We start from the raw sequence: 13,420 nt of genomic DNA, 5'->3' as shown, positions 1-13,420 counted from the left end.
AACAACATTTTCAGTCTTGTGTGCGTTTTTACTGTGTAGACTTTCTATGTCACATGGTATGAAATAGTACAAGACTTCGTCCTAAGGGATATGACCGAGTGACGGAAGAGACCACTTAAGCATCCATTTAACATGTCACTGGCAGAAACGGTGCTCGTACATAGACATGCATGGCGTGGTAAACATGTTTGAGGCAGAAAAGATAGGCGAGCTTTCCCTAGCTTCTCACTCTTGAGGTTAACCCTTGTATTCACGCCGAGTGTCGGCATGGTCACACACCAAGTGCGTCCTGCACAGAAATGATGCGTGCGTCCAAGAGGTGGTTATTTTGCTGGGGTTCAGATGTCTCTAACTTTTCCTCAGTGTTGTCGATAGGTGCACCATTTTCAGTTTCACGTTCTTTTACCTGTCAAGCGCAGAAATTTACATTTTTTATGTGGCCAAGTTATTGCATTCACTAAGCACCATAAACTACCCGCTGCCTGGAGCCTGCAAATAAAATGTAAAGTTGTGTGCTGGAAAACGATTTGGCGTAAGCGAGCTTTACTTCTTTGCTACCTTTTGTATTGGGGGAAAAATGCTTTTAAAAGTTTGTAGCACTTGGAGAAAAAAAAAAAAATCCCGGAAGGTGGAGGTGGTGAGCAGACACGCGAGAAGTACAACAAATAGCAGTGCATCTGCGCTTGCTTCATGTCCTCACCATGCCGGTTCTGGCAAACCTTCTGCAAAGACTTCTTCCATCTCCTTCTTCCCCAACTCCAGCAACACCCCCATCCTTTGCCCTGCCGCTTCACTTCTTTGAATACTGGGAGGAATGTGGGGCTGATGCAGAAACCGATGTGCAGGATCGTTCGCCTCATCTTCGCCACCATTTCGAATCGATGCGCAAAAGCCCTCCGTCACTTTTTTTTTTTTCATTAGTGCGAAATGTGCGCCGTGGAGGGATTTCACGGTCAGCGACATCGCGAAGGAGTTCCTTGTCGGAAAGCTGCTAGCGAAACGTGTGCATGGAAAAGTGGGTATGATGCAAGTTACGTGCAGCTTGGGTCGTGCACTTGGTCTATGTAGGTGCTGTGCTGTTGTTCTGACTTGTGGGCTGCTGCCATCCTTCAACATGGAAGTGTGGTGCACGACAAACACGCGCGCGCGCTTGCAGCAGAATGTGGGTCAGTCTGCTTGTGCGCTCTCGCGTTACCCAACAGAAGGGCGTTCGGACACGTGTACAACAGAAACAGGGATGGATGGGTCGGTCGGCGATAACCGGAGACGATGACAACTGAGTATTAAGCTGGCTGAAGTCGAAGGTTCGCCAAGATCAAGTGTATGCATGCATTTGGAGCGAGGGAGAGGTGAAATGAGCAAGTGTTGCGAAGTAGCCGAGAATGGCTCTCATGATGGACGGGAACCGAATGTGCAGCTGTGATTTCTTTCGGTTGCCCCACACTGCAAATCTCACATCAGCATTATAAATTTTAGGATCAAGCATATCTGTGACTTGCTCTGGTGGTTATAAATGCAGTATCTCATTTTTAATGCTGATTTAAAAATTTATTATTGCCCTAAAAATAATCGAAAGCTCACAACACTATTACTTCTAGTCGATTCCTTGCCTAAAATAGCTGTAAAACACAAAATAATCGTGAATCACCGGGTTATTGAGTAAGAAATCTTGTTATTTTTTGGTATAAAAGGGATTTTGGGGGCATATTCAATCACTAGATTAACACGTTTACTTTTTTTTTTCGTTGCAGTCCTTGTAACTGTCGTGTTAACCTCTTACTGTCCCATCCTGTTCACCGACATATGTGATAATCACATTACGCAGTGTAGCATCCTTTAGGAAAATCCCTTGCATTGTTGTAAGGATGGGTTGGGATTGGTTGGTTTCAACTGTGTCAACAACTGCAGCTGTGTGGATAGATACATAGGTACAATTATATGGCCTGAGAAGCGAAACCACAACCCACAACCACATCTCCACATCCTTGAAGACAAAGACTTATCTCAATGGTTTGTGACGAGAAAGAATGAGTGTGTGTAGGGGGGAGCTGTGTGATTGCGCGCATGTGGTGGTTACTTTGTCATTTTTTATTTAAATATTCTTTTTAGAGTTTTTGTTATATTCTTTCAAGTACAGTGGAACCTCGGTTAGCGAACGCCTCGGATAGCGAATATTTCGGTTAACGAACAAAAATTTCGTTGAAAGTTTGTCTCGGATAGCGAACAAAATTTCGGATAACGAACAGCCACGTGAACCCCACGTGACCGACCAGCAGGTAATCATTCGCGCTTGAGACGCAGTTACGATCAGTCGTTCCTTATCTATGCGCATCCTTCTTATTTAGTGATTGTTGTGCTTTATTTTAATAAGATAATTCTCAATCATGGCTCCAAAGAAAATTAAGAGCAATTAATAGTAGTGAGGTAATGACAAGGAAGCGGCCAACAATTGAATTGAAAAAGGAAATGATTTCATAGTATGAAGGTGGCATGCGTCTGTCGGATATGTGATGTCGTATTACCGAAGAGTTTTACAAAAAAGGCAGAAGGAGCAGACACTGGACAAGTTTTTTCCTTTAACCTCAAAGCTACAGAAAAAGGAAGTTACCCCCGATTTTATAATGTCACGTGTGCTCATGGAGGGGGAATCAAACAGTAATTCCACCCCTTCCTCCCCACACCCGCTTCCAACCACGCCGTCAAAACGGCAAGTTTTCTGATGTTTAAATGCTTTCGTTAATGTTTTTTTTATGTTTATTGAACTCCATTTATATTGCATTATAACTGTTCTCATTAAAACAAATACCTATATAGCCTGTAACTTTCAAATATTAGCGAGTCAAGAGGGCTGGGAACCAATTAAATCTATTTCCTTTATTTCTTATGGAAACAATTGTTTCGGATAACGAACATTTCGGATAACGAACAACTCTCCAGAACGGATTAAGTTCGTTAACCGAGGTTCCACTGTACTTGGATTTCTGCAGTCGTTTGATTTATATAGCGCGTACATTCGGACATACGAACAGACGTCGTGTAGTTAAATTAATTTCTTGCAATATTTCCACGATTTCGAATTTTGAGTTGCGCATCGTAAGCCTTCATCATCAAAAGCCTTCACAGATGTTGAAGAAACCAACGCTAATGAAACACTGGCGAAGCATTTGATAAAGAGATGAATCTTTATCAAGGGGATAACCCTCTCCCCAAGAAGCCCAACACAAGCTTCTGTCTCATATATCAACTCAAATTTATGGCACCATTTTAAAAAGTAATAAGTGCAGTATTTTTTAAAAAATTAAAATGGCAAAATAACGACTTACGAACAGTTCACGTTACGAACCTTATTATTATTTTTTTTTTTTGGAATGTAACTCGTTCATAAGTAGGGTGACGTCCGTATACTGATTGGTGTAAGGAGTAACGCCCGTGGAAGTGACGTGCTATTAGTGCACGTTAAAACGATTCGATGGTGGGTAGATATGGAACGGAAAAGAATCTGTTTTGCGACACGGCAACTAAAAATCCAGTGACCATATGTGGTTGTTGTGGTGACGGGTACAGAGAGCTTACAGTCATCAGACGAAGATGGTGGGATGTAGGGAAAGAAAAATCCAGAGAACTAGGGCAGGAGCCTGCAAAAAAAAGACAACAAAAAAACAAAAAAACACACACACAAAAAAACACCAAACCTGATAAGTTTTGAGCTCTCCCTCTAGTGTGTGTGTAGAGATGGTAAGTAAAAGGAAGAAAAAAAAATACATTCCGGATTATGTAAATCAGATACGAAAGTACAACGCTTGTGTTGGGTAGCGTCTACAGTACACTGTACTCGGAGGATGACGAGTCTCAAAGCAGTATGAGCGCTTGAAAGGGAGGATTGCGTGCGTGTATGTGTGTGTGTGGGGCGAAGTCAACACCGACGATGTTGTAGATAAAGAAAAGTGAACTGATGACCTTCTCTTTGCCATCTGTGGAGTAGTTGCTGGGTAAATTGCAAATAACTGCGCGATGGGCGAGATGATGCCTGACAAGGAGGCTGCTTGTGCAGACAGCGAGAAAAACCCGCCGCTGTTTTCGCGTCGTTGCGCTAGACTTTTGATGGCTCCTCTCGTCCAAGGCGAGACAGATTTTGTTAATCTGGAGGAGGGAAGAAAGATTGGAAGGTGCAGGAAGAGAAGACGTGGCAAGCTGATGTTTAGAAAAGGGTAGAAGTCTGACAGAAAGAAAAACCTCTCACTTTCTTTTTTCGCTCTCTGCAGTCGGCGGTAGATTTTGAAAAAGTACAGTCGTATGGAATATTGATTCTCCCCCCCCCCCCTTTTTTTTTTGAAAAAAAGAAGAGGAGGTAGGGGTGGAGTGAGAGAAAGGGGTTGCATTCATCAGCTTGAGGTCGAGCTGGAGAAAGCAGGCCTGATTCGGTGATTGGTCCTCGCTTTCAATCAATACAAGAAATCGCCCCCTCGTCCGCGCTAGCCGGACTGAACCCGAATATGAAATTACTGCAGTCTCCTTGCTTCCTTCTATTTCTCTCTCACTCCCACACTTGCTCAAGATGGTGGCCGACACTGGACGTGCTGGACCGCAACACCGTCTCATGTTGTCGCTCGCTTGACGGAGGAAGCCGAGGGAAAGGTGTAGGCAAAAGCAGAATCTAGCGGATTGTCTGTTGTAAGTATGCCAGCCACTTTCTATTTCCGACTTTCCCCCCTTCTGTCTTTCCCCCTACACTTTTCCTCTCTCGACTTCTCTCACCGCTGGCCTGTTGTCGATAATGTCTGAGAGAGAGAAGAAGACTCGCTGGTCCTCTGGAACCAGATGGTGAAAAGAAGGCAGGGCGTGACGGTCCTCCAAGACCAGCCACATCAAAAGTCGGATTCCTACGCTCAACCCGCCTTTTTCTCTGACCAGTCGGAATGTTGGTCTTTTTTTTTCTTTTCTTCTCTTTTTTTCTCTTTCGTGCACAGCTGCACACATCCTGTCGTTGTAGGCAGTCTGTCCACGATACTGCCATATGTCAGTAACCTGCCGTATGTTGTCTTTGGGGTCTGGGTAGGGGGCGGAGTTGGGGAGCATCGTGCGCATCCTGCAGAAGCCGACAGCGCGGCCACTGACGTCCATTTTTCTCCACGTGTAACGGCTTGTTATTGACTAGCAGCGAACTCATTATCTCTGTTTCTGTCTAGTTGCTTCCCTGCGCCAGCCTATGTTTCCTTGCTGTCCTCCAGTGCATGCAGGATTGTTTGTTTACTTTAAAAAAAATTGTTTTAAAGGCGAACAGTATTGATTGCTGCGTGTTGAGCGCGTCACTAGTGGACTGTCTTTTGCGCATTGCATTCATAAGCCGCGTGCAGCGCCCCCCCTCTCCCCCAACGTCCATCCTTGAGTCGTGCACTGATGCAGACATGCATGCACGCGCACGAGAGAGCAGCGGGAGAATGTGAGAGCGCCTGCAAGGTAGAGCAACAGGTTGCAGGTCATCAGCGACGACGCGGACGTCACAGCTGTTGGTCCGGGAAGCGTTGCTGCACCCCAGCAGCAGCATCAGCAGCAACCGTGACGTGCGCGCGGGTCACACGCGGAGGTCAACAGTGTTCGTATTGACAGCATGGTCTCGACAGCTGTCGGCGACTTCAGTGGTTTCCTGTCAGATTAAGAACAATGACGTGGTTGAGAGAGTGTGTGTGGAGATGTAGATATATATAAAGTCGCGCGTGCCTGCAACGAGTCCTTGTAGTTTGCTCTGCGCAGCTCTGTCTCTCATTTCTATCTCACGAGCACAGAAAGGTGGGTGGTGGGGGGTGGCTGGAGACTGTCAGGGTTTGTCGCGTGGGTGTAAATAGCACGATGGTCATCTGAAAAGAATATTCACTTGTTTTCCCACTTGTGCAGAGCCTGTCGAGACCGCATCGGGGAAGCCAAGGCCAGCGAATCTAGGAAACACGTTGAAGGTGATCGCAAGTTCGACGAGGCTATCATCTGCTGCATGAGACATTGGAGATATCCAGAGAACTAAAAGACAGGGTGAGTACAGACTTTTCTGATAGCAACAAGTTTTGTTTTTTTTTAACTCTCTTCCGCAAACGCCGCCATTCCCTTGAATACATGCAAGCGCGAGTACATAGCTGGTGAACTGTTACATACAGCGCCTCTGCTGCTTCGTTTGTATATTACTGCTGGGAAAGGATTTTTTTTCCAGTGGTAGGGTAAGACGGTTCTTCATCTTTGTGATTGTTACTCATCCTTATTACCAGAGACTTCCTTCTCCGCACCCCTTTTACTATCGCTTTGCCTGTTAAAATTTCATCCTGAGACGCGCAGTTTGTATCCACTTGTCTTATTTATTTGAAGAAGAAAAAAAAAGTAAGACAAGATGTGCTCCATGATCTGTTTAATGCTTTTGTGTTTGTTAAAATAAGTAATCAACGTCAATCCGATGGCCTGATAATATTTTTTTGAATCAGCTTAATAAACCGTAGAACTCAACACCAATGCCGGACTCATTCTAGGCAAGACAGGAAGACTCGTGTGATTCTCGTGGTTCGTTATCTAACGAGACAGATACACACACTCAGACCAACTGGAAATTAGAAACAAGTAGTATTTAAAAAAAACCCGCTATAAATAAAATATTTTTCTCAGCAGTGCTGTTTCATATCAACAGGATCCTCATGTAGGCATTTTGAAATCCTGTTCTGGTTGAGTTATCCGGCTGGCAGTTGTGTCACAAGTTAGGTGTTTCCTGCTGTCAAGGAAACCGTGCCTCAGCTGCATATGAGTGCACGTACCTACAGACCTAAATGACGACGTCATTCACCTAGTTTAGCTGTTGGTCATTCTGGTGTCTTCTGCCCCAAACTACCAATTATTGCGGGTTTAATCGTGCATTCTCACGAAAAAGAACTGTTTGATTCAGAACAACCTTTTATCTTAATTTTTGTAACCCCTGGAAGATAGAAAATGTGCTTTTTCCCCATCTTGAATGCAACACCCAACTTTCTGGACAGGACTGGGGTGTTCCCCCAGCCATTTATTATTGTAATTTTAATCCCTTTGCGCGTACATGGCAGGACTGTGGTCCAGCAGTCTTCTGTCTAACGTCGCAAGGTTCCTGTCTGCATGGGAATGTAGTAGACGGCAGCTGGATTTTTTTTTGGGGGGGGGTGGATGGGGCGTCAGTTTGAACCAAGATGGCGAGATGGCGCGCCTGACGTGAAAGAGACTGTTGATACCAGCCATCGAAACTGCGTGAGACTGCGGGGAAAATAAAGCAAGTCTTAAGACGTGGAAGGAAACAGGTGGCCAAGATGGCTGGGAACCAGACTGGCTGTCGGCTGTTAGGGAGAGTGGTGTGTCATAATAGCCGACCCAGCTTTTAACCGAAATTCAATCGGATTTTAGTTATGTTTTGTTTCGATCGCAATTGGCATTTGTTTTGACTCCTTCGACACTCAAGATGCTGGTGAAGCTGCCATGCTGCAGCGGGCTTTAGGGTTTGTGTGTGTGTGAGAGAGAGAGAATCAGATATCACCTTGACATGATACTGGTAAACAGCTCTGATCTTTCGATCTTGAAAAAGAAACAACCTCTGCTTAGGAAAATTGAACTGCTGCAGCAGAAAAGCTGGCTTATATTGTAGTTGTATGTCAGTGGCACTGGACAGTTGACGAAAGAGAAAGAAAATAAGTTGTCATACAGGTTAATGTCATCCCTGATCCTGCTTTTTTTTTCTTCGATATTGTGGTCGCCTCTCAAATGCCGTCGTCGGCAACATGGGAGGAAACCTACTGCTTTATTTGCTGCCCGGCATCCATGGCCTGATCGAATCACCATGTCATCCCATTTTTTTTGTTCATCGCGTTTTTTTCATGGGCAACTAAGTTCGGATCATCGAGGGCGCAGCGGAGCGGGAGGCGGCATATCTGGGGAGGGAGTGCTGCTGAAGAGAACATCATCAGTCAAGAGGCTACAGGCAGCTGAAAGTTAAATCATCTTTCCCGACCTCCAGACCTGGAGCCAATGTGCACGACGCCTCGCTAATAAGTGTTAGCTGCGTGGTTAAGCGCCGATCAGTCAGGCCAGCGCTGGCAGGAATGTTCGTTTGTAAAACGCTGGCCGTGAAGCTGGCATCAAGCCGTGCACATCTAGCCCCAGGATCTTCCTGATGCTTTAGCTTCCTTCTTTTTCTCCTTTTTTTTCTAATCCGTAAACGAGTCAGGAAATCGTCTTTACGTAGCCAAAGCGATGTGCGAATGGAGTCTCGTCTCCAGCTTCCCTGTCACGCTGTCAGGAAACGTAGTCAGCCTTCTACTTCCCTCCCCGATGTGAGTGAAGAGATAAAAATTTAAAAAAAACACAACATTTTTATTAATCCTTTTTCAGGAAATATAGGCTAAACCTATAAATAAAATGTTTACATCAAGTTCTCATTCTCCATTCATAATCATTTATACTGCAACTTTCATTTCATTTCAAATAGGCATTTTCAGTACAAAAGTTCCGGTTTTTTTTTTATAAAAAAGATGTTTAACAAGGAACAAGTAGAGGCATGCGCTTTCTCGTCTCGTGAAGTGCATGTAGACGGCAGGTTCACATGCGACCCCACAATGGAAATTTGTCGATCGTCGGCTTCATTTGCAGGAGGGGCAGGTGTTGCCATGGACTTAATTGTGTCAGCTCATTCCCTCGCTTCCTGTTCTTGGCGGCGATTGCTATCATGGCTGCGATCTTCCTCCTCGCTCTCTCCTCCCCCTCTTGCTTCCCTCCTTCTAATTGTTCAACCATTGTTTCAGCCAAACACTTTGTAAGCACAATACAGCCAGTCTTTACTCTTCCTCCCGATTCTGTAAAAAAAAAAATCTTGTGAGAAAAGAAGAAAAAAAATCTCTTCCTTAGCCGCCAGTCTGTTTCATACATACAGGCACACTTATGTCTCTAGACGCTTCACGTCTTGCTCTCGATGTCTCTTGGGAGACAGATGTACACACGTGGTAGTAGAGTGCTAGGTAACTGCTGCCTTAGTTACCAGACACTTGCTTTTTTTCAATCATCAGAAGGAATACTGCTTGTTTTGCAAGTGCAAGTGTTGTGACTGGTTACGAGGTGTGGGGTGGAAGGGCATTCGCGTGCGTGTTAGAAAGTGTCCTTTATGACGCATGTGATTTTAAATGTGAGACGATGCAATTCGTTAATCTTGATACGCTGCTCTTTACGTCGTCATCCTCCTCCTCCTCATCATCAATTTTTTTCAAAATATGAGGTACAATAATATTTTAATTGTCAAGATTTTGCTCTTTTAAAAGTTATGTTAATGTCATTTTACAATTGATTTAACATTCTTTTGAATTTTGCACGTAGGAAAAAAAATCTTTGACCACCTATTTTTACACCCCCCCCTTTTTTTTTCACAAATCCTTTCAAAATTTAGTGAGCATAGAGGAAAGACAGGGTCGAAAGATCTGTCTGATACATAGAAACAATACCAGAGAGCTAGTTAGGCGCAAATGCCTGTCTTGCTATACATTAGTGTCAAACTAGTCATGTGGATAAATTAACAAGCATTTCGTTTTTTTTCATGTTTCAAATTTCTTAATTTTATTTGACTTGTTTTTAAACTGCTACTGTTGTCTCTGTGTTGACAGCTGGGGAGGCACGCGCATTGTACAATCTCGGCAATGGTGGCATGCCAAGGGCAAGCACATGGGCCGCACGGGCCAACCAGATTCCGGGAGAGTTCCCGCCACAGGTCAAGGAGTGCTGCAACAGCGCCGCCCAGTTTATGAGTGAGTCTTTCTTTGTTTAATTATGTTTCTGAAGAAGAATATTGTCAGGAGGTATAATAAAGTCATTGTGCTGATTGTAAACAAACTTGTAATGTTCCACTTACAAAAAGTGCAGTGATGAAGTTCTGCCGGAAGTTATTTTCGTGCACTTCGGTGAGTTTACGACCACTGTTGATGGTGGATACAGGTACCTGGTAGTGCCGTGTTTGAGAAAACAGACTCATCATTGTTATGATCTGTCACGATTCCTTGTACATCGTCTTTCTGAATCACAACCTGCAGACGTCCAGTCACATGAGGCGTAGCGTTTATTTAGAGATGCTCACAGTTCCGAAGTGATACATGTTACAACTTTCTGCTATCAGATGTGTCATAGGCTTTCTCATTAGGTGACGAAGTCTTTTTAACGAGAGTGCACTCATCACTTTGCACTACTCGTCTTGATTTTGAAAACGAGATGTTGGCGCTGGTCATAAGACATATCTCCGCATAGTCCAGGATCGACGAGGCCTTTAGTGCAAAGTGTTTTGATCAAAAACTTTTTACCTCCCACTGATCACTCACACCGTAACCTGTGGAACCAACAACAGAAGAGCAACGGCGAGCGACAGCAGACGGCCGCTGCGGAAGTTTCTGGTGATGACGTCAATTGCCGGCCTGACGATTGCCGAACGAAATGCACCAGTGCTGTAGACTTTCAACGGCCGAGCTTGTCCGACAAATAATAAATAATATCTCTCCCTCCCGAGATTGCGCCACGACAGCAACTTGTATAGATGGAGCCAGATGAGCAGGATCCACCCCCACCTGCCGCTTCTCCCCCTCCTCCTCATGCCTTGCTGTACGTCCCCCCTGTGTCAACTGGATCCACGCTTCTGTGTAGGTTGGCCCTCCCCCTCTCCCTCACATCCGTACCCAACGTCGAAGCACTAACCTGTTGAAGACAGAGAAATGGCGCAGACTGCTGGATTGAATTAAGAGGGTGGGAAAGAAAAATTGCGCTCTGTCCAATTCCCCCGCTATTCCCCTCCTCATTGCTGAGTGTAGTTGCTACGCTGGCCTCGTGTCACCGTCGCCGCAGCGCATATGACAACATTGATCGCCTGGCGACCTGGGTCCAACAAACGGTCAACGGCAGTTACAGAACGTCTACTTCATCTGTATACTCCAACTTTTCATTTTATGTTACGACAGTTTTTGACCTCAACTTTAAAACTCATCTGACCCATCCTCAACCAAACAATCGAAAAGAATAAAATCTATCGAGGCTTATTAACTAAGACAATTGGCCATCGCGCACAGTTGCACGAGGTAGGTGGGAATCTGAAGATAGAGTCACGAAAGACAGAGCTTATTTGATTTATCCGATCACCCTGTGTCTGTAGAACGTAGCCTGATACACCGTTATTGGGTGTGGTCCTGTCAGAGAATCCGACAAGTAGCAATCGGATAAAAACACAAACCAACCAAGCAAAAACAAAATATAAAGTTCTGCCATTCAATGTGAAAAACCACGTCAACACGAGGCAGACGAGGTGTGGATGTGTTGCACCGCAATAATTCAAATGAGGGTAGCACAGTGATGGATCATTTGAAGTAGTCCCGGACTCCATAACGATACTTTAATCCATATGAAAAGAGAGCATTTCTGTCGCTCTCTCGTCACCAAGCCTGTAAGTATTTCGCCCTTTTCGTCCCCACCAATGATAGTTGATTATACGGTGTTAAAGTTCATTTCTTTAAATATAATTCCCAATATGCATACATAGTTTATTCTTAGTTTCAATGGATAGGCTCAAACATCGGCATTTCACCTGCACTAGGCAAGCATGAAAAAAAATTTCCTCTCAGATCCGGAAGGTTTCTGTCTCGCCACGCTCGATTTATCACAGCAAGAGGTCTTGGTTCAGCATCAGATGTCTCCAGTTCAATGACCATCGCTCATGTGTGTTAACAGTCTGCTTGCCATGTTGCACTGCTGGAGAAGATTGTATTCGTCTTACTGAAGTGTAAGTCATGTAATAAGACTGTAACAAATCCGATTTGAACTGCTTTGGAACAAATTCTGGAGTACTTTGGACGACATCTCAATAAACTGAGACAAAGCAGGAGATGTAATAACGATAAATTTAACCCCGCGCTGTTGCCATTATTTTAGAATCCTCAGAGACAGGTCCTTGTTTCAAAGCAGGCATCACCAGACCATTGATCATCGTCTGCTCTTTTACCAAAATTTCATCTTTCTCTCTTATTACTCCATAGACCGCTATTTAGAAATATCCTTCCTCATTTATGTTCTTGTCGAAAACATTTCAATCATAGTTTAATATCTATGATATGATAATTAATTATACTCAGACCACAGAATAATTTTCAGGATACTTCACAGAAAATATGGCCGCGACGGTGCCCCGTCTGTAGCGTACCTGATATCATTTCTGTGCTGCCGAGAAACGCGGTCTGATCGCCGTCCTTGTTTATAAACATTATGCATTCTCGAAATACAGAAAGTGCAATAGACACTTCGTTAAGCTTTATCTCTGTTGCATTCTAGACAAAAAGATTTCTCAGTCAATTAATCGTGTTCATTCTAGCTTCCCCCTTTGTATAGCGTTTTCTTTTTTCTTTTTCCTTCTTGTGGTTCTGTTTTTCCTATAGAATTCAGGGTTTTTTCCAGGTTTTTTAAGCTACACCGGGAGTTAACTCACGGTAGATTTGTGCTCGCAGAAGAAAACAGACGCCTTCACTTCCAGAGGATGTCAAATAGCTCACCATGTAAGAGCGCATACTCTCATTTCTGAAGTCTCATTTTTAGAGACTCTTATGAAAAGAAAAAAAAACTCGGGCGTACGATTAAGCGGAGGGAGCAAAGCTTGACCTGGTTGTCTTGTTGACTTGATCATCCATAACTGGGGTTTTTTCTCACGAAGAAAAAAAAGCTCTCTGAAATTGCGCCTCTCGCACCCATTAATCGTCAGGCATGACGAGCGACTTATCCCCCTCCACTCCATCAACCGCGTCCTCTGCATCGGATCCTCTCCGTACCCATTCATGATTTAACTCAAAGCAAAGCTAGAGGTCGGCATCTACTTCCTATCGTTGCTCATCCCAAATTCACCGAACCCGGTATCTGGATACCGGTGAAGTGACTGAGGGAGCAAGGTATGGATACCACGGGCGTGCAACACGCACCCACTCCACTCTCTTTTCAAAGGAAGAAGAAGCGGCTCTTTTTGGGACTAAACTGAAACTCACTCTTGCTATGCTGCATAAACCACACACCACCACACCTGCTGGATGGAAAGATTAGTTGTCTGTAGACCGATAATCAGCTAGCATGTGTGAGTGTCGTGCCCATTTCGCTGGAGTATGCGAATTGCAGTTACGGCCATCCAGATTTGAATCTTCCATAACAAAGAATCGTATGCCATACAATCTGAGACGAAAAAGATTGGTACATTCAGTGGCGAAGAGGAAACGACAAGATTGCGACAATGTGTAGAATATTTCTTCACTGAGGCGCTTTATGAAACTGTTGGAAAAAAAAAATCGTTGAATTGTAGAAGTAGAATCCGACATGTAACTAACTCCAACGTTGTATTAATGCTCGCAAGCAAGCGTAGTGATGAAGGGCGGTG

The 13,420-nt window shown here is 44.3% G+C and overlaps 1 protein-coding gene across 2 annotated transcripts in view; it reads left to right on the top strand.

Annotated features, from left to right (window-relative positions):
• The window catches only part of LOC112574951 (G-protein-signaling modulator 2-like), a 63,717-nt gene that overhangs the window by 26,968 nt on the left and 23,329 nt on the right, over window positions 1–13,420 (top strand). The gene's annotated exons all lie outside the window — the stretch shown is intronic.

Source organism: Pomacea canaliculata, linkage group LG11 (assembly GCF_003073045.1).
Source record: "Pomacea canaliculata isolate SZHN2017 linkage group LG11, ASM307304v1, whole genome shotgun sequence".
NCBI classification, from domain to species: domain Eukaryota; kingdom Metazoa; phylum Mollusca; class Gastropoda; order Architaenioglossa; family Ampullariidae; genus Pomacea; species Pomacea canaliculata.
Note: the sequence above shows the minus strand (reverse complement) of the source record. Positions and strands in the feature narration are given on the sequence as shown.